The sequence below is a fragment of the Castor canadensis genome, chromosome 10 (genome assembly GCF_047511655.1).
Source record: "Castor canadensis chromosome 10, mCasCan1.hap1v2, whole genome shotgun sequence".
Classification (NCBI taxonomy): Eukaryota; Metazoa; Chordata; class Mammalia; order Rodentia; family Castoridae; genus Castor; species Castor canadensis.
Genome location: NC_133395.1, coordinates 89,950,570 through 89,968,102, shown reverse-complemented (window position 1 = coordinate 89,968,102; position 17,533 = coordinate 89,950,570). Strand labels below are relative to the sequence as shown.

General features: G+C 67.7%; 7 non-coding genes and 1 pseudogene across 7 annotated transcripts; all 8 read right to left on the bottom strand.

Annotated features, from left to right (window-relative positions):
* Window positions 1-588: 588 nt before the first annotated feature.
* Window positions 589-707, bottom strand: LOC141412539 (5S ribosomal RNA). Its single transcript, XR_012437381.1, has one exon. It is a non-coding gene; the product is annotated as a 5S ribosomal RNA (ribosomal RNA).
* A 2,163-nt stretch (window positions 708-2,870) lies between these two features.
* LOC141412567 (5S ribosomal RNA) lies at window positions 2,871-2,989 on the bottom strand. The gene has a single exon (XR_012437409.1). It is a non-coding gene; the product is annotated as a 5S ribosomal RNA (ribosomal RNA).
* A 2,142-nt stretch (window positions 2,990-5,131) lies between these two features.
* On the bottom strand, window positions 5,132-5,250 carry LOC141412566 (5S ribosomal RNA). Its single transcript, XR_012437408.1, has one exon. It is a non-coding gene; the product is annotated as a 5S ribosomal RNA (ribosomal RNA).
* Window positions 5,251-7,395: 2,145 nt separating this feature from the next.
* On the bottom strand, window positions 7,396-7,514 carry LOC141413027 (5S ribosomal RNA; annotated as a pseudogene).
* A 2,145-nt stretch (window positions 7,515-9,659) lies between these two features.
* On the bottom strand, window positions 9,660-9,778 carry LOC141412332 (5S ribosomal RNA). Its single transcript, XR_012437170.1, has one exon. It is a non-coding gene; the product is annotated as a 5S ribosomal RNA (ribosomal RNA).
* Window positions 9,779-11,912: 2,134 nt separating this feature from the next.
* On the bottom strand, window positions 11,913-12,031 carry LOC141412331 (5S ribosomal RNA). The gene has a single exon (XR_012437169.1). It is a non-coding gene; the product is annotated as a 5S ribosomal RNA (ribosomal RNA).
* Window positions 12,032-14,165: 2,134 nt separating this feature from the next.
* Window positions 14,166-14,284, bottom strand: LOC141412330 (5S ribosomal RNA). The gene has a single exon (XR_012437168.1). It is a non-coding gene; the product is annotated as a 5S ribosomal RNA (ribosomal RNA).
* A 2,160-nt stretch (window positions 14,285-16,444) lies between these two features.
* On the bottom strand, window positions 16,445-16,563 carry LOC141412329 (5S ribosomal RNA). Its single transcript, XR_012437167.1, has one exon. It is a non-coding gene; the product is annotated as a 5S ribosomal RNA (ribosomal RNA).
* Between the last annotated feature and the right edge of the window lie 970 nt (window positions 16,564-17,533).

The following is a 17,533-nucleotide window of genomic DNA, read 5'->3' as shown; positions in this document are numbered from 1 at the left end:
ATCCGGAGCTCTGGCGGCCTGCGCCCTCTGTCCCTGTGACCGCAGGCTCTGCCGTGGGAGGCGGGATCCCACGTAGAGGTCGCGCGCTGGCTGCCCTGTCTTGGGTTGAGCGACGGAGGGCGACGTGGAGCAGCACCCGACTGAGGCTCCCTGCTTCTCTGTCCCCTGGCGTCTTGCCCTGGACCCAGTGCACCACCTTGTGGCGAGCCCAGGTGTGGCGCGTCCCGCTGTGGGGCCCGCTGGGGTGCAGGACCCACTTTCTCATGGATTCCGCACGTCCCTCCCCGCCCGCCTGGAGGGCAGTTGGGGAGCAGTCCCCAACGTGGCCTGGGACCAACCTCGCTGGTGACCCGTGTCGCGGGCGCGCGCCACAGGAGAGTGTGGGGAGGGGAGAGGATTCGGGGACGTAGCTGTGAGGATTCGGTGTGCGTGGGTCTGGCGGGTGGCCCGGACGGGGTCGGGGTCGTGGTCACGGTGGGTCGTTGTGGTGGTGGTGGTGGTGGTGGTGCTGGGGGTGGTGGTGGTGGTGGGGGGGGTGGTGGCGAAGTCCCCGAAGACAAAAGGAGCAGCGAGGGAGGGAGGAGCAAAAGCCTACAGCACCCGGTATTCCCAGGCGGTCTCCCATCCAAGTACTAACCAGGCCCGACCCTGCTTAGCTTCCGAGATCAGACGAGATCGGGCACGTTCAGGGTGGTATGGCCGTAGACGCTAGCCGCCGCCTCCGGGAGCCCCAAGAGCCTGCCGAGGGCCCCGGCGTGCGTCTCCACGCTGCTCTCCTGGCACGGCTGGGAGTCCGGGTGGGGGCTGGCAGCCCGGGGCCAGCGGCCAGAGGCCCCGCGCGCCTGCTCGGGCAGCCGGTCTCGCCCAGGTGGCCGCTGGGTGGCTTTCTTCCCGAGGTGTCCTGCTGCCAGGACGAGGGTCAAGTTTTCTCGGGGGAAAATTTCTCAGTGCTCTCGGGCGCTTGTTCTTCTGGGAATGTCCACTGCTGTGGCCAAGGCGGGGGACGCACAGCTCGGGCCAGGGCAAGCAGCCGCCCTCCTCCGTCGCCTCCTGGAGCCGTATCCTTGGGTGGGTGCGTGGCTCCCAGCGGAGGTCTCGGGGACCCTTCCGGTCCTCTTCGTCCGGAAAGCGCCACTGCCCCTCCAGCCCATCAGGAAAACGGCAGCCGCGCCCTTCGCCGACCCGCTCCGCCCTCCTCCACACTCAGGGCCTGGGGCTGCGGGGCTGAATCGTGAGGCTTTCCAGCCCAGGACTTCACCTCTGGCCCCTTTCACACCCGGGATCTTGGGAAGAAGAAACAAAACCAAACACAGCCAAAGCCATCTCCTCCGACCCGGGGCCCCTCCACATCCCTTCCGATCCCGGGTTCCTGCCGGCCTCCCGGGGCGTTTCTCCCAGGCAGGCCTTCGCGGCCACTACACGGGGCTGAGCACTCGAGTCCTCGGGCGTCACGGGGCCCGCGGCCACGCCAAGCACGCACGACTCCCGGGTCTCGTCTGCTCCTGGGTGCCCTGGGCCTCTTCCCTGTGCCGCTGCTGGGTCTTGTGCCCCTGCTTGGCCTCCTTCAGACCCGGCCCCGTGCTACGCGGCCACGTGCTACAGGATCGTGCCAGCAGAACTGGCCCTGGCTGAGCCCCGTACCCACCCTCCTGCCATCCCTGGCCCTGCTAGCAAATGGCAGAGATCCTCTGGCCTCCGAGCCCAGACAAAAATCCTGATGCAGTTGGCCGAGGGGCCGCAAACCAAGGCTTCGCTTGTTCCCGCTCAGGCCCCAGCCATACCCTCTTGTCCTTCGGCTGCTCGTGTGTGGGGTGGGGGAGAGGAGGGTGCGTCCCCGTGCGTGCGTGCGTGGTCTGGGTGTCTCTGCGTGTGTGTGTGTGTGTGTGTGTGTGTGTGTGTGTGTGTGTGTGTGTGTGTTAGATGCCGTGCCTGGTGTAGGTGGGGAAGAGCAAGCCCTCACGCACAGAGCCCCATCACACACTGGGGCCGGGCCGAGGGGGTCAATCTGCTCGGCCTGATTGCGTTGGGCATACATTGCAGAAGGTGGGTTTTCCAAGGCGGAGCAGAGGGTCCCGGCACCTGAGGTTGTCCACGGGGAGAATGTCTGTTCCACGGGGGCAAGCGGTCCCTTCCGTCGTGCCCAAGCCCATGTGACCCCGAAGGCCAGGTGGCCCCGGTCCTTGAGCTGACTGAGGAGTGCTTTGAGACCCGGAGGGTGGCACAGGCGACTGGGCACCAGCGGCGGCCCTCCCTCCCTTTGAGCGGGACGGGGAGCTGCCGCTGGCATCCGGAGCTCTGGCGGCCTGCGCCCTCTGTCCCTGTGACCGCAGGCTCTGCCGTGGGAGGCGGGATCCCACGTAGAGGTCGCGCGCTGGCTGCCCTGTCTTGGGTTGAGCGACGGAGCGCGACATGGAGCAGCACCCGACTGAGGCTCCCTGCTTCTCTGTCCCCTGGCGTCTTGCCCTGGACCCAGTGCACCACCTTGTGGCGAGCCCAGGTGTGGCGCGTCCCGCTGTGGGGCCCGCTGGGGTGCAGGACCCACTTTCTCATGGCTTCCGCACGTCCCTCCCCGCCCGCCTGGAGGGCAGTTGGGGAGCGGTCCCCAACGTGGCCTGGGACCAACCTCGCTGGTGACCCGTGTCGCGGGCGCGCGCCCCAGGAGAGTGTGGGGAGGGGAGAGGATTCGGGGACGTAGCTGTGAGGATTCGGTGTGCGTGGGTCTGGCGGGTGGCCCGGACGGGGTCGGGGTCGTGGTCACGGTGGGTCGTTGTGGTGGTGGTGGTGGTGGTGCTGGGGGTGGTGGTGGTGGTGGGGGGGGTGGTGGCGAAGTCCCCGAAGACAAAAGGAGCAGCGAGGGAGGGAGGAGCAAAAGCCTACAGCACCCGGTATTCCCAGGCGGTCTCCCATCCAAGTACTAACCAAGCCCGACCCTGCTTAGCTTCCGAGATCAGACGAGATCGGGCGCGTTCAGGGTGGTATGGCCGTAGACGCTAGCCGCCGCCTCCGGGAGCCCCAAGAGCCTGCCGAGGGCCCCGGCGTGCGTCTCCACGCTGCTCTCCTGGCACGGCTGGGAGTCCGGGTGGGGGCTGGCAGCCCGTGGCCGGCGGCCAGAGGCCCCGCGCGCCTGCTCGGGCAGCCGGTCTCGCCCAGGTGGCCGCTGGGTGGCTTTCTTCCCGAGGTGTCCTGCTGCCAGGACGAGGGTCAAGTTTTCTCGGGGGAAAATTTCTCAGTGCTCTCGGGCGCTTGTTCTTCTGGGAATGTCCACTGCTGTGGCCAAGGCGGGGGACGCACAGCTCGGGCCAGGGCAAGCAGCCGCCCTCCTCCGTTGCCTCCTGGAGCCGTATCCTTGGGTGGGTGCGTGGCTCCCAGCGGAGGTCTCGGGGACCCTTCCGGTCCTCTTCGTCCGGAAAGCGCCACTGCCCCTCCAGCCCATCAGGAAAACGGCAGCCGCGCCCTTCGCCGACCCGCTCCGCCCTCCTCCACACTCAGGGCCTGGGGCTGCGGGGCTGAATCGTGAGGCTTTCCAGCCCAGGACTTCACCTCTGGCCCCTTTCACACCCGGGATCTTGGGAAGAAGAAACAAAACCAAACACAGCCAAAGCCATCTCCTCCGACCCGGGGCCCCTCCACATCCCTTCCGATCCCGGGTTCCTGCCGGCCTCCCGGGGCGTTTCTCCCAGGCAGGCCTTCGCGGCCACTACACGGGGCTGAGCACTCGAGTCCTCGGGCGTCACGGGGCCCGCGGCCACGCCAAGCACGCACGACTCCCGGGTCTCGTCTGCTCCTGGGTGCCCTGGGCCTCTTCCCTGTGCCGCTGCTGGGTCTTGTGCCCCTGCTTGGCCTCCTTCAGACCCGGCCCCGTGCTACGCGGCCACGTGCTACAGGATCGTGCCAGCAGAACTGGCCCTGGCTGAGCCCCGTACCCACCCTCCTGCCATCCCTGGCCCTGCTAGCAAATGGCAGAGATCCTCTGGCCTCCGAGCCCAGACAAAAATCCTGATGCAGTTGGCCGAGGGGCCGCAAACCAAGGCTTCGCTTGTTCCCGCTCAGGCCCCAGCCATACCCTCTTGTCCTTCGGCTGCTCGTGTGTGGGGTGGGGGAGAGGAGGGTGCGTCCCCGTGCGTGCGTGCGTGGTCTGGGTGTCTCTGCGTGGTGTGTGTGTGTGTGTGTGTGTGTGTTAGATGCCGTGCCTGGTGTAGGTGGGGAAGAGCAAGCCCTCACGCACAGAGCCCCATCACACACTGGGGCCGGGCCGAGGGGGTCAATCTGCTCGGCCTGATTGCGTTGGGCATACATTGCAGAAGGTGGGTTTTCCAAGGCGGAGCAGAGGGTCCCGGCACCTGAGGTTGTCCACGGGGAGAATGTCTGTTCCACGGGGGCAAGCGGTCCCTTCCGTCGTGCCCAAGCCCATGTGACCCCGAAGGCCAGGTGGCCCCGGTCCTTGAGCTGACTGAGGAGTGCTTTGAGACCCGGAGGGTGGCACAGGCGACTGGGCACCAGCGGCGGCCCTCCCTCCCTTTGAGCGGGACGGGGAGCTGCCGCTGGCATCCGGAGCTCTGGCGGCCTGCGCCCTCTGTCCCTGTGACCGCAGGCTCTGCCGTGGGAGGCGGGATCCCACGTAGAGGTCGCGCGCTGGCTGCCCTGTCTTGGGTTGAGCGACGGAGCGCGACATGGAGCAGCACCCGACTGAGGCTCCCTGCTTCTCTGTCCCCTGGCGTCTTGCCCTGGACCCAGTGCACCACCTTGTGGCGAGCCCAGGTGTGGCGCGTCCCGCTGTGGGGCCCGCTGGGGTGCAGGACCCACTTTCTCATGGCTTCCGCACGTCCCTCCCCGCCCGCCTGGAGGGCAGTTGGGGAGCGGTCCCCAACGTGGCCTGGGACCAACCTCGCTGGTGACCCGTGTCGCGGGCGCGCGCCCCAGGAGAGTGTGGGGAGGGGAGAGGATTCGGGGACGTAGCTGTGAGGATTCGGTGTGCGTGGGTCTGGCGGGTGGCCCGGACGGGGTCGGGGTCGTGGTCACGGTGGGTCGTTGTGGTGGTGGTGGTGGTGGTGCTGGGGGTGGTGGTGGTGGTGGGGGGGGTGGTGGCGAAGTCCCCGAAGACAAAAGGAGCAGCGAGGGAGGGAGGAGCAAAAGCCTACAGCACCCGGTATTCCCAGGCGGTCTCCCATCCAAGTACTAACCAAGCCCGACCCTGCTTAGCTTCCGAGATCAGACGAGATCGGGCGCGTTCAGGGTGGTATGGCCGTAGACGCTAGCCGCCGCCTCCGGGAGCCCCAAGAGCCTGCCGAGGGCCCCGGCGTGCGTCTCCACGCTGCTCTCCTGGCACGGCTGGGAGTCCGGGTGGGGGCTGGCAGCCCGTGGCCGGCGGCCAGAGGCCCCGCGCGCCTGCTCGGGCAGCCGGTCTCGCCCAGGTGGCCGCTGGGTGGCTTTCTTCCCGAGGTGTCCTGCTGCCAGGACGAGGGTCAAGTTTTCTCGGGGGAAAATTTCTCAGTGCTCTCGGGCGCTTGTTCTTCTGGGAATGTCCACTGCTGTGGCCAAGGCGGGGGACGCACAGCTCGGGCCAGGGCAAGCAGCCGCCCTCCTCCGTTGCCTCCTGGAGCCGTATCCTTGGGTGGGTGCGTGGCTCCCAGCGGAGGTCTCGGGGACCCTTCCGGTCCTCTTCGTCCGGAAAGCGCCACTGCCCCTCCAGCCCATCAGGAAAACGGCAGCCGCGCCCTTCGCCGACCCGCTCCGCCCTCCTCCACACTCAGGGCCTGGGGCTGCGGGGCTGAATCGTGAGGCTTTCCAGCCCAGGACTTCACCTCTGGCCCCTTTCACACCCGGGATCTTGGGAAGAAGAAACAAAACCAAACACAGCCAAAGCCATCTCCTCCGACCCGGGGCCCCTCCACATCCCTTCCGATCCCGGGTTCCTGCCGGCCTCCCGGGGCGTTTCTCCCAGGCAGGCCTTCGCGGCCACTACACGGGGCTGAGCACTCGAGTCCTCGGGCGTCACGGGGCCCGCGGCCACGCCAAGCACGCACGACTCCCGGGTCTCGTCTGCTCCTGGGTGCCCTGGGCCTCTTCCCTGTGCCGCTGCTGGGTCTTGTGCCCCTGCTTGGCCTCCTTCAGACCCGGCCCCGTGCTACGCGGCCACGTGCTACAGGATCGTGCCAGCAGAACTGGCCCTGGCTGAGCCCCGTACCCACCCTCCTGCCATCCCTGGCCCTGCTAGCAAATGGCAGAGATCCTCTGGCCTCCGAGCCCAGACAAAAATCCTGATGCAGTTGGCCGAGGGGCCGCAAACCAAGGCTTCGCTTGTTCCCGCTCAGGCCCCAGCCATACCCTCTTGTCCTTCGGCTGCTCGTGTGTGGGGTGGGGGAGAGGAGGGTGCGTCCCCGTGCGTGCGTGCGTGGTCTGGGTGTCTCTGCGTGGTGTGTGTGTGTGTGTGTGTGTGTGTTAGATGCCGTGCCTGGTGTAGGTGGGGAAGAGCAAGCCCTCACGCACAGAGCCCCATCACACACTGGGGCCGGGCCGAGGGGGTCAATCTGCTCGGCCTGATTGCGTTGGGCATACATTGCAGAAGGTGGGTTTTCCAAGGCGGAGCAGAGGGTCCCGGCACCTGAGGTTGTCCACGGGGAGAATGTCTGTTCCACGGGGGCAAGCGGTCCCTTCCGTCGTGCCCAAGCCCATGTGACCCCGAAGGCCAGGTGGCCCCGGTCCTTGAGCTGACTGAGGAGTGCTTTGAGACCCGGAGGGTGGCACAGGCGACTGGGCACCAGCGGCGGCCCTCCCTCCCTTTGAGCGGGACGGGGAGCTGCCGCTGGTATCCGGAGCTCTGGCGGCCTGCGCCCTCTGTCCCTGTGACTGCAGGCTCTGCCGTGGGAGGCGGGATCCCACGTAGAGGTCGCGCGCTGGCTGCCCTGTCTTGGGTTGAGCGACGGAGGGCGACGTGGAGCAGCACCCGACTGAGGCTCCCTGCTTCTCTGTCCCCTGGCGTCTTGCCCTGGACCCAGTGCACCACCTTGTGGCGAGCCCAGGTGTGGCGCGTCCCGCTGTGGGGCCCGCTGGGGTGCAGGACCCACTTTCTCATGGCTTCCGCACGTCCCTCCCCGCCCGCCTGGAGGGCAGTTGGGGAGCAGTCCCCAACGTGGCCTGGGACCAACCTCGCTGGTGACCCGTGTCGCGGGCGCGCGCCACAGGAGAGTGTGGGGAGGGGAGAGGATTCGGGGACGTAGCTGTGAGGATTCGGTGTGCGTGGGTCTGGCGGGTGGCCCGGACGGGGTCGGGGTCGTGGTCACGGTGGGTCGTTGTGGTGGTGGTGGTGGTGGTGGTGCTGGGGGTGGTGGTGGTGGTGGGGGGGGTGGTGGCGAAGTCCCCGAAGACAAAAGGAGCAGCGAGGGAGGGAGGAGCAAAAGCCTCCAGCACCCTTTATTCCCAGGCGGTCTCCCATCCAAGTACTAACCAAGCCCGACCCTGCTTAGCTTTCGAGATCAGACGAGATCGGGCGCGTTCAGGGTGGTATGGCCGTAGACGCTAGCCGCCGCCTCCGGGAGCCCCAAGAGCCTGCCGAGGGCCCCGGCGTGCGTCTCCACGCTGCTCTCCTGGCACGGCTGGGAGTCCGGGTGGGGGCTGGCAGCCCGTGGCCGGCGGCCAGAGGCCCCGCGCGCCTGCTCGGGCAGCCGGTCTCGCCCAGGTGGCCGCTGGGTGGCTTTCTTCCCGAGGTGTCCTGCTGCCAGGACGAGGGTCAAGTTTTCTCGGGGGAAAATTTCTCAGTGCTCTCGGGCGCTTGTTCTTCTGGGAATGTCCACTGCTGTGGCCAAGGCGGGGGACGCACAGCTCGGGCCAGGGCAAGCAGCCGCCCTCCTCCGTCGCCTCCTGGAGCCGTATCCTTGGGTGGGTGCGTGGCTCCCAGCGGAGGTCTCGGGGACCCTTCCGGTCCTCTTCGTCCGGAAAGCGCCACTGCCCCTCCAGCCCATCAGGAAAACGGCAGCCGCGCCCTTCGCCGACCCGCTCCGCCCTCCTCCACACTCAGGGCCTGGGGCTGCGGGGCTGAATCGTGAGGCTTTCCAGCCCAGGACTTCACCTCTGGCCCCTTTCACACCCGGGATCTTGGGAAGAAGAAACAAAACCAAACACAGCCAAAGCCATCTCCTCCGACCCGGGGCCCCTCCACATCCCTTCCGATCCCGGGTTCCTGCCGGCCTCCCGGGGCGTTTCTCCCAGGCAGGCCTTCGCGGCCACTACACGGGGCTGAGCACTCGAGTCCTCGGGCGTCACGGGGCCCGCGGCCACGCCAAGCACGCACGACTCCCGGGTCTCGTCTGCTCCTGGGTGCCCTGGGCCTCTTCCCTGTGCCGCTGCTGGGTCTTGTGCCCCTGCTTGGCCTCCTTCAGACCCGGCCCCGTGCTACGCGGCCACGTGCTACAGGATCGTGCCAGCAGAACTGGCCCTGGCTGAGCCCCGTACCCACCCTCCTGCCATCCCTGGCCCTGCTAGCAAATGGCAGAGATCCTCTGGCCTCCGAGCCCAGACAAAAATCCTGATGCAGTTGGCCGAGGGGCCGCAAACCAAGGCTTCGCTTGTTCCCGCTCAGGCCCCAGCCATACCCTCTTGTCCTTCGGCTGCTCGTGTGTGGGGTGGGGGAGAGGAGGGTGCGTCCCCGTGCGTGCGTGCGTGGTCTGGGTGTCTCTGCGTGGTGTGTGTGTGTGTGTGTGTGTGTGTTAGATGCCGTGCCTGGTGTAGGTGGGGAAGAGCAAGCCCTCACGCACAGAGCCCCATCACACACTGGGGCCGGGCCGAGGGGGTCAATCTGCTCGGCCTGATTGCGTTGGGCATACATTGCAGAAGGTGGGTTTTCCAAGGCGGAGCAGAGGGTCCCGGCACCTGAGGTTGTCCACGGGGAGAATGTCTGTTCCACGGGGGCAAGCGGTCCCTTCCGTCGTGCCCAAGCCCATGTGACCCCGAAGGCCAGGTGGCCCCGGTCCTTGAGCTGACTGAGGAGTGCTTTGAGACCCGGAGGGTGGCACAGGCGACTGGGCACCAGCGGCGGCCCTCCCTCCCTTTGAGCGGGACGGGGAGCTGCCGCTGGTATCCGGAGCTCTGGCGGCCTGCGCCCTCTGTCCCTGTGACCGCAGGCTCTGCCGTGGGAGGCGGGATCCCACGTAGAGGTCGCGCGCTGGCTGCCCTGTCTTGGGTTGAGCGACGGAGGGCGACGTGGAGCAGCACCCGACTGAGGCTCCCTGCTTCTCTGTCCCCTGGCGTCTTGCCCTGGACCCAGTGCACCACCTTGTGGCGAGCCCAGGTGTGGCGCGTCCCGCTGTGGGGCCCGCTGGGGTGCAGGACCCACTTTCTCATGGCTTCCGCACGTCCCTCCCCGCCCGCCTGGAGGGCAGTTGGGGAGCAGTCCCCAACGTGGCCTGGGACCAACCTCGCTGGTGACCCGTGTCGCGGGCGCGCGCCACAGGAGAGTGTGGGGAGGGGAGAGGATTCGGGGACGTAGCTGTGAGGATTCGGTGTGCGTGGGTCTGGCGGGTGGCCCGGACGGGGTCGGGGTCGTGGTCACGGTGGGTCGTTGTGGTGGTGGTGGTGGTGGTGGTGCTGGGGGTGGTGGTGGTGGTGGGGGGGGTGGTGGCGAAGTCCCCGAAGACAAAAGGAGCAGCGAGGGAGGGAGGAGCAAAAGCCTACAGCACCCGGTATTCCCAGGCGGTCTCCCATCCAAGTACTAACCAGGCCCGACCCTGCTTAGCTTCCGAGATCAGACGAGATCGGGCGCGTTCAGGGTGGTATGGCCGTAGACGCTAGCCGCCGCCTCCGGGAGCCCCAAGAGCCTGCCGAGGGCCCCGGCGTGCGTCTCCACGCTGCTCTCCTGGCACGGCTGGGAGTCCGGGTGGGGGCTGGCAGCCCGGGGCCAGCGGCCAGAGGCCCCGCGCGCCTGCTCGGGCAGCCGGTCTCGCCCAGGTGGCCGCTGGGTGGCTTTCTTCCCGAGGTGTCCTGCTGCCAGGACGAGGGTCAAGTTTTCTCGGGGGAAAATTTCTCAGTGCTCTCGGGCGCTTGTTCTTCTGGGAATGTCCACTGCTGTGGCCAAGGCGGGGGACGCACAGCTCGGGCCAGGGCAAGCAGCCGCCCTCCTCCGTCGCCTCCTGGAGCCGTATCCTTGGGTGGGTGCGTGGCTCCCAGCGGAGGTCTCGGGGACCCTTCCGGTCCTCTTCGTCCGGAAAGCGCCACTGCCCCTCCAGCCCATCAGGAAAACGGCAGCCGCGCCCTTCGCCGACCCGCTCCGCCCTCCTCCACACTCAGGGCCTGGGGCTGCGGGGCTGAATCGTGAGGCTTTCCAGCCCAGGACTTCACCTCTGGCCCCTTTCACACCCGGGATCTTGGGAAGAAGAAACAAAACCAAACACAGCCAAAGCCATCTCCTCCGACCCGGGGCCCCTCCACATCCCTTCCGATCCCGGGTTCCTGCCGGCCTCCCGGGGCGTTTCTCCCAGGCAGGCCTTCGCGGCCACTACACGGGGCTGAGCACTCGAGTCCTCGGGCGTCACGGGGCCCGCGGCCACGCCAAGCACGCACGACTCCCGGGTCTCGTCTGCTCCTGGGTGCCCTGGGCCTCTTCCCTGTGCCGCTGCTGGGTCTTGTGCCCCTGCTTGGCCTCCTTCAGACCCGGCCCCGTGCTACGCGGCCACGTGCTACAGGATCGTGCCAGCAGAACTGGCCCTGGCTGAGCCCCGTACCCACCCTCCTGCCATCCCGGGCCCTGCTAGCAAATGGCAGAGATCCTCTGGCCTCCGAGCCCAGACAAAAATCCTGATGCAGTTGGCCGAGGGGCCGCAAACCAAGGCTTCGCTTGTTCCCGCTCAGGCCCCAGCCATACCCTCTTGTCCTTCGGCTGCTCGTGTGTGGGGTGGGGGAGAGGAGGGTGCGTCCCCGTGCGTGCGTGCGTGGTCTGGGTGTCTCTGCGTGGTGTGTGTGTGTGTGTGTTAGATGCCGTGCCTGGTGTAGGTGGGGAAGAGCAAGCCCTCACGCACAGAGCCCCATCACACACTGGGGCCGGGCCGAGGGGGTCAATCTGCTCGGCCTGATTGCGTTGGGCATACATTGCAGAAGGTGGGTTTTCCAAGGCGGAGCAGAGGGTCCCGGCACCTGAGGTTGTCCACGGGGAGAATGTCTGTTCCACGGGGGCAAGCGGTCCCTTCCGTCGTGCCCAAGCCCATGTGACCCCGAAGGCCAGGTGGCCCCGGTCCTTGAGCTGACTGAGGAGTGCTTTGAGACCCGGAGGGTGGCACAGGCGACTGGGCGCCAGCGGCGGCCCTCCCTCCCTTTGAGCGGGACGGGGAGCTGCCGCTGGCATCCGGAGCTCTGGCGGCCTGCGCCCTCTGTCCCTGTGACCGCAGGCTCTGCCGTGGGAGGCGGGATCCCACGTAGAGGTCGCGCGCTGGCTGCCCTGTCTTGGGTTGAGCGACGGAGCGCGACGTGTAGCAGCACCCGACTGAGGCTCCCTGCTTCTCTTTCCCCTGGCGTCTTGCCCTGGACCCAGTGCACCACCTTGTGGCGAGCCCAGGTGTGGCGCGTCCCGCTGTGGGGCCCGCTGGGGTGCAGGACCCACTTTCTCATGGCTTCCGCACGTCCCTCCCCGCCCGCCTGGAGGGCAGTTGGGGAGCGGTCCCCAACGTGGCCTGGGACCAACCTCGCTGGTGACCCGTGTCGCGGGCGCGCGCCCCAGGAGAGTGTGGGGAGGGGAGAGGATTCGGGGACGTAGCTGTGAGGATTCGGTGTGCGTGGGTCTGGCGGGTGGCCCGGACGGGGTCGGGGTCGTGGTCACGGTGGGTCGTTGTGGTGGTGGTGGTGGTGGTGCTGGGGGTGGTGGTGGTGGTGGGGGGGGTGGTGGCGAAGTCCCCGAAGACAAAAGGAGCAGCGAGGGAGGGAGGAGCAAAAGCCTACAGCACCCGGTATTCCCAGGCGGTCTCCCATCCAAGTACTAACCAGGCCCGACCCTGCTTAGCTTCCGAGATCAGACGAGATCGGGCGCGTTCAGGGTGGTATGGCCGTAGACGCTAGCCGCCGCCTCCGGGAGCCCCAAGAGCCTGCCGAGGGCCCCGGCGTGCGTCTCCACGCTGCTCTCCTGGCACGGCTGGGAGTCCAGGTGGGGGCTGGCAGCCCGGGGCCAGCGGCCAGAGGCCCCGCGCGCCTGCTCGGGCAGCCGGTCTCGCCCAGGTGGCCGCTGGGTGGCTTTCTTCCCGAGGTGTCCTGCTGCCAGGACGAGGGTCAAGTTTTCTCGGGGGAAAATTTCTCAGTGCTCTCGGGCGCTTGTTCTTCTGGGAATGTCCACTGCTGTGGCCAAGGCGGGGGACGCACAGCTCGGGCCAGGGCAAGCAGCCGCCCTCCTCCGTCGCCTCCTGGAGCCGTATCCTTGGGTGGGTGCGTGGCTCCCAGCGGAGGTCTCGGGGACCCTTCCGGTCCTCTTCGTCCGGAAAGCGCCACTGCCCCTCCAGCCCATCAGGAAAACGGCAGCCGCGCCCTTCGCCGACCCGCTCCGCCCTCCTCCACACTCAGGGCCTGGGGCTGCGGGGCTGAATCGTGAGGCTTTCCAGCCCAGGACTTCACCTCTGGCCCCTTTCACACCCGGGATCTTGGGAAGAAGAAACAAAACCAAACACAGCCAAAGCCATCTCCTCCGACCCGGGGCCCCTCCACATCCCTTCCGATCCCGGGTTCCTGCCGGCCTCCCGGGGCGTTTCTCCCAGGCAGGCCTTCGCGGCCACTACACGGGGCTGAGCACTCGAGTCCTCGGGCGTCACGGGGCCCGCGGCCACGCCAAGCACGCACGACTCCCGGGTCTCGTCTGCTCCTGGGTGCCCTGGGCCTCTTCCCTGTGCCGCTGCTGGGTCTTGTGCCCCTGCTTGGCCTCCTTCAGACCCGGCCCCGTGCTACGCGGCCACGTGCTACAGGATCGTGCCAGCAGAACTGGCCCTGGCTGAGCCCCGTACCCACCCTCCTGCCATCCCGGGCCCTGCTAGCAAATGGCAGAGATCCTCTGGCCTCCGAGCCCAGACAAAAATCCTGATGCAGTTGGCCGAGGGGCCGCAAACCAAGGCTTCGCTTGTTCCCGCTCAGGCCCCAGCCATACCCTCTTGTCCTTCGGCTGCTCGTGTGTGGGGTGGGGGAGAGGAGGGTGCGTCCCCGTGCGTGCGTGCGTGGTCTGGGTGTCTCTGCGTGGTGTGTGTGTGTGTGTGTTAGATGCCGTGCCTGGTGTAGGTGGGGAAGAGCAAGCCCTCACGCACAGAGCCCCATCACACACTGGGGCCGGGCCGAGGGGGTCAATCTGCTCGGCCTGATTGCGTTGGGCATACATTGCAGAAGGTGGGTTTTCCAAGGCGGAGCAGAGGGTCCCGGCACCTGAGGTTGTCCACGGGGAGAATGTCTGTTCCACGGGGGCAAGCGGTCCCTTCCGTCGTGCCCAAGCCCATGTGACCCCGAAGGCCAGGTGGCCCCGGTCCTTGAGCTGACTGAGGAGTGCTTTGAGACCCGGAGGGTGGCACAGGCGACTGGGCGCCAGCGGCGGCCCTCCCTCCCTTTGAGCGGGACGGGGAGCTGCCGCTGGCATCCGGAGCTCTGGCGGCCTGCGCCCTCTGTCCCTGTGACCGCAGGCTCTGCCGTGGGAGGCGGGATCCCACGTAGAGGTCGCGCGCTGGCTGCCCTGTCTTGGGTTGAGCGACGGAGCGCGACGTGTAGCAGCACCCGACTGAGGCTCCCTGCTTCTCTTTCCCCTGGCGTCTTGCCCTGGACCCAGTGCACCACCTTGTGGCGAGCCCAGGTGTGGCGCGTCCCGCTGTGGGGCCCGCTGGGGTGCAGGACCCACTTTCTCATGGCTTCCGCACGTCCCTCCCCGCCCGCCTGGAGGGCAGTTGGGGAGCGGTCCCCAACGTGGCCTGGGACCAACCTCGCTGGTGACCCGTGTCGCGGGCGCGCGCCCCAGGAGAGTGTGGGGAGGGGAGAGGATTCGGGGACGTAGCTGTGAGGATTCGGTGTGCGTGGGTCTGGCGGGTGGCCCGGACGGGGTCGGGGTCGTGGTCACGGTGGGTCGTTGTGGTGGTGGTGGTGGTGGTGCTGGGGGTGGTGGTGGTGGTGGGGGGGGTGGTGGCGAAGTCCCCGAAGACAAAAGGAGCAGCGAGGGAGGGAGGAGCAAAAGCCTACAGCACCCGGTATTCCCAGGCGGTCTCCCATCCAAGTACTAACCAGGCCCGACCCTGCTTAGCTTCCGAGATCAGACGAGATCGGGCGCGTTCAGGGTGGTATGGCCGTAGACGCTAGCCGCCGCCTCCGGGAGCCCCAAGAGCCTGCCGAGGGCCCCGGCGTGCGTCTCCACGCTGCTCTCCTGGCACGGCTGGGAGTCCGGGTGGGGGCTGGCAGCCCGGGGCCAGCGGCCAGAGGCCCCGCGCGCCTGCTCGGGCAGCCGGTCTCGCCCAGGTGGCCGCTGGGTGGCTTTCTTCCCGAGGTGTCCTGCTGCCAGGACGAGGGTCAAGTTTTCTCGGGGGAAAATTTCTCAGTGCTCTCGGGCGCTTGTTCTTCTGGGAATGTCCACTGCTGTGGCCAAGGCGGGGGACGCACAGCTCGGGCCAGGGCAAGCAGCCGCCCTCCTCCGTCGCCTCCTGGAGCCGTATCCTTGGGTGGGTGCGTGGCTCCCAGCGGAGGTCTCGGGGACCCTTCCGGTCCTCTTCGTCCGGAAAGCGCCACTGCCCCTCCAGCCCATCAGGAAAACGGCAGCCGCGCCCTTCGCCGACCCGCTCCGCCCTCCTCCACACTCAGGGCCTGGGGCTGCGGGGCTGAATCGTGAGGCTTTCCAGCCCAGGACTTCACCTCTGGCCCCTTTCACACCCGGGATCTTGGGAAGAAGAAACAAAACCAAACACAGCCAAAGCCATCTCCTCCGACCCGGGGCCCCTCCACATCCCTTCCGATCCCGGGTTCCTGCCGGCCTCCCGGGGCGTTTCTCCCAGGCAGGCCTTCGCGGCCACTACACGGGGCTGAGCACTCGAGTCCTCGGGCGTCACGGGGCCCGCGGCCACGCCAAGCACGCACGACTCCCGGGTCTCGTCTGCTCCTGGGTGCCCTGGGCCTCTTCCCTGTGCCGCTGCTGGGTCTTGTGCCCCTGCTTGGCCTCCTTCAGACCCGGCCCCGTGCTACGCGGCCACGTGCTACAGGATCGTGCCAGCAGAACTGGCCCTGGCTGAGCCCCGTACCCACCCTCCTGCCATCCCTGGCCCTGCTAGCAAATGGCAGAGATCCTCTGGCCTCCGAGCCCAGACAAAAATCCTGATGCAGTTGGCCGAGGGGCCGCAAACCAAGGCTTCGCTTGTTCCCGCTCAGGCCCCAGCCATACCCTCTTGTCCTTTGGCTGCTCGTGTGTGGGGTGGGGGAGAGGAGGGTGCGTCCCCGTGCGTGCGTGCGTGGTCTGGGTGTCTCTGCGTGGTGTGTGTGTGTGTGTGTGTGTGTGTGTGTGTGTGTGTGTGTGTTAGATGCCGTGCCTGGTGTAGGTGGGGAAGAGCAAGCCCTCACGCACAGAGCTCCATCACACACTGGGGCCGGGTCGAGGGGGTCAATCTGCTCGGCCTGATTGCGTTGGGCATACATTGCAGACGGTGGGTTTTCCAAGGCGGAGCAGAGGGTCCCGGCACCTGAGGTTGTCCACGGGGAGAATGTCTGTACCACGGGGGCAAGCGGTCCCTTCCGTCGTGCCCAAGCCCATGTGACCCCGAAGGCCAGGTGGCCCCGGTCCTTGAGCTGACTGAGGAGTGCTTTGAGACCCGGAGGGTGGCACAGGCGACTGGGCGCCAGCGGCGGCCCTCCCTCCCTTTGATCGGGACGGGGAGCTGCCGCTGGCATCCGGAGCTCTGGCGGCCTGCGCCCTCTGTCCCTGTGACCGCAGGCTCTGCCGTGGGAGGCGGGATCCCATGTAGAGGTCGCGCGCTGGCTGCCCTGTCTTGGGTTGAGCGACGGAGCGCGACGTGGAGCAGCACCCGACTGAGGCTCCCTGCTTCTCTGTCCCCTGGCGTCCTGCCCTGGACCCAGTGCACCACCTTGTGGCGAGCCCAGGTGTGGCGCGTCCCGCTGTGGGGCCCGCTGGGGTGCAGGACCCACTTTCTCATGGTTTCCGCACGTCCCTCCCCGCCCGCCTGGAGGGCTGTTGGGGAGCGGTCCCCAACGTGGCCTGGGACCAACCTCGCTGGTGACCCGTGTCGCGGGCACGCGCCCCAGGAGAGTGTGGGGAGGGGAGAGGATTCGGGGACGTAGCTGTGAGGATTCGGTGTGCGTGGGTCTGGCGGGTGGCCCGGACGGGGTCGGGGTCGTGGTCACGGTGGGTCGTTGTGGTGGTGGTGGTGGTGGTGGTGCTGGGGGTGGTGGTGGTGGGGGGGGTGGTGGCGAAGTCCCTGAAGACAAAAGGAGCAGCGAGGGAGGGAGGAGCAAAAGCCTACAGCACCCGGTATTCCCAGGCGGTCTCCCATCCAAGTACTAACCAGGCCCGACCCTGCTTAGCTTCCGAGATCAGACGAGATCGGGCGCGTTCAGGGTGGTATGGCCGTAGACGCTAGCCGCCGCCTCCGGGAGCCCCAAGAGCCTGCCGAGGGCCCCGGCGTGCGTCTCCACGCTGCTCTCCTGCCACGGCTGGGAGTCCGGGTGGGGGCTGGCAGCCCGGGGCCAGCGGCCAGAGGCCCCGCGCGCCTGCTCGGGCAGCCGGTCTCGCCCAGGTGGCCGCTGGGTGGCTTTCTTCCCGAGGTGTCCTGCTGCCAGGACGAGGGTCAAGTTTTCTCGGGGGAAAATTTCTCAGTGCTCTCGGGCGCTTGTTCTTCTGGGAATGTCCACTGCTGTGGCCAAGGCGGGGGACGCACAGCTCGGGCCAGGGCAAGCAGCCGCCCTCCTCCGTCGCCTCCTGGAGCCGTATCCTTGGGTGGGTGCGTGGCTCCCAGCGGAGGTCTCGGGGACCCTTCCGGTCCTCTTCGTCCGGAAAGCGCCACTGCCCCTCCAGCCCATCAGGAAAACGGCAGCCGCGCCCTTCGCCGACCCGCTCCGCCCTCCTCCACACTCAGGGCCTGGGGCTGCGGGGCTGAATCGTGAGGCTTTCCAGCCCAGGACTTCACCTCTGGCCCCTTTCACACCCGGGATCTTGGGAAGAAGAAACAAAACCAAACACAGCCAAAGCCATCTCCTCCGACCCGGGGCCCCTCCACATCCCTTCCGATCCCGGGTTCCTGCCGGCCTCCCGGGGCGTTTCTCCCAGGCAGGCCTTCGCGGCCACTACACGGGGCTGAGCACTCGAGTCCTCGGGCGTCACGGGGCCCGCGGCCACGCCAAGCACGCACGACTCCCGGGTCTCGTCTGCTCCTGGGTGCCCTGGGCCTCTTCCCTGTGCCGCTGCTGGGTCTTGTGCCCCTGCTTGGCCTCCTTCAGACCCGGCCCCGTGCTACGCGGCCACGTGCTACAGGATCGTGCCAGCAGAACTGGCCCTGGCTGAGCCCCGTACCCACCCTCCTGCCATCCCTGGCCCTGCTAGCAAATG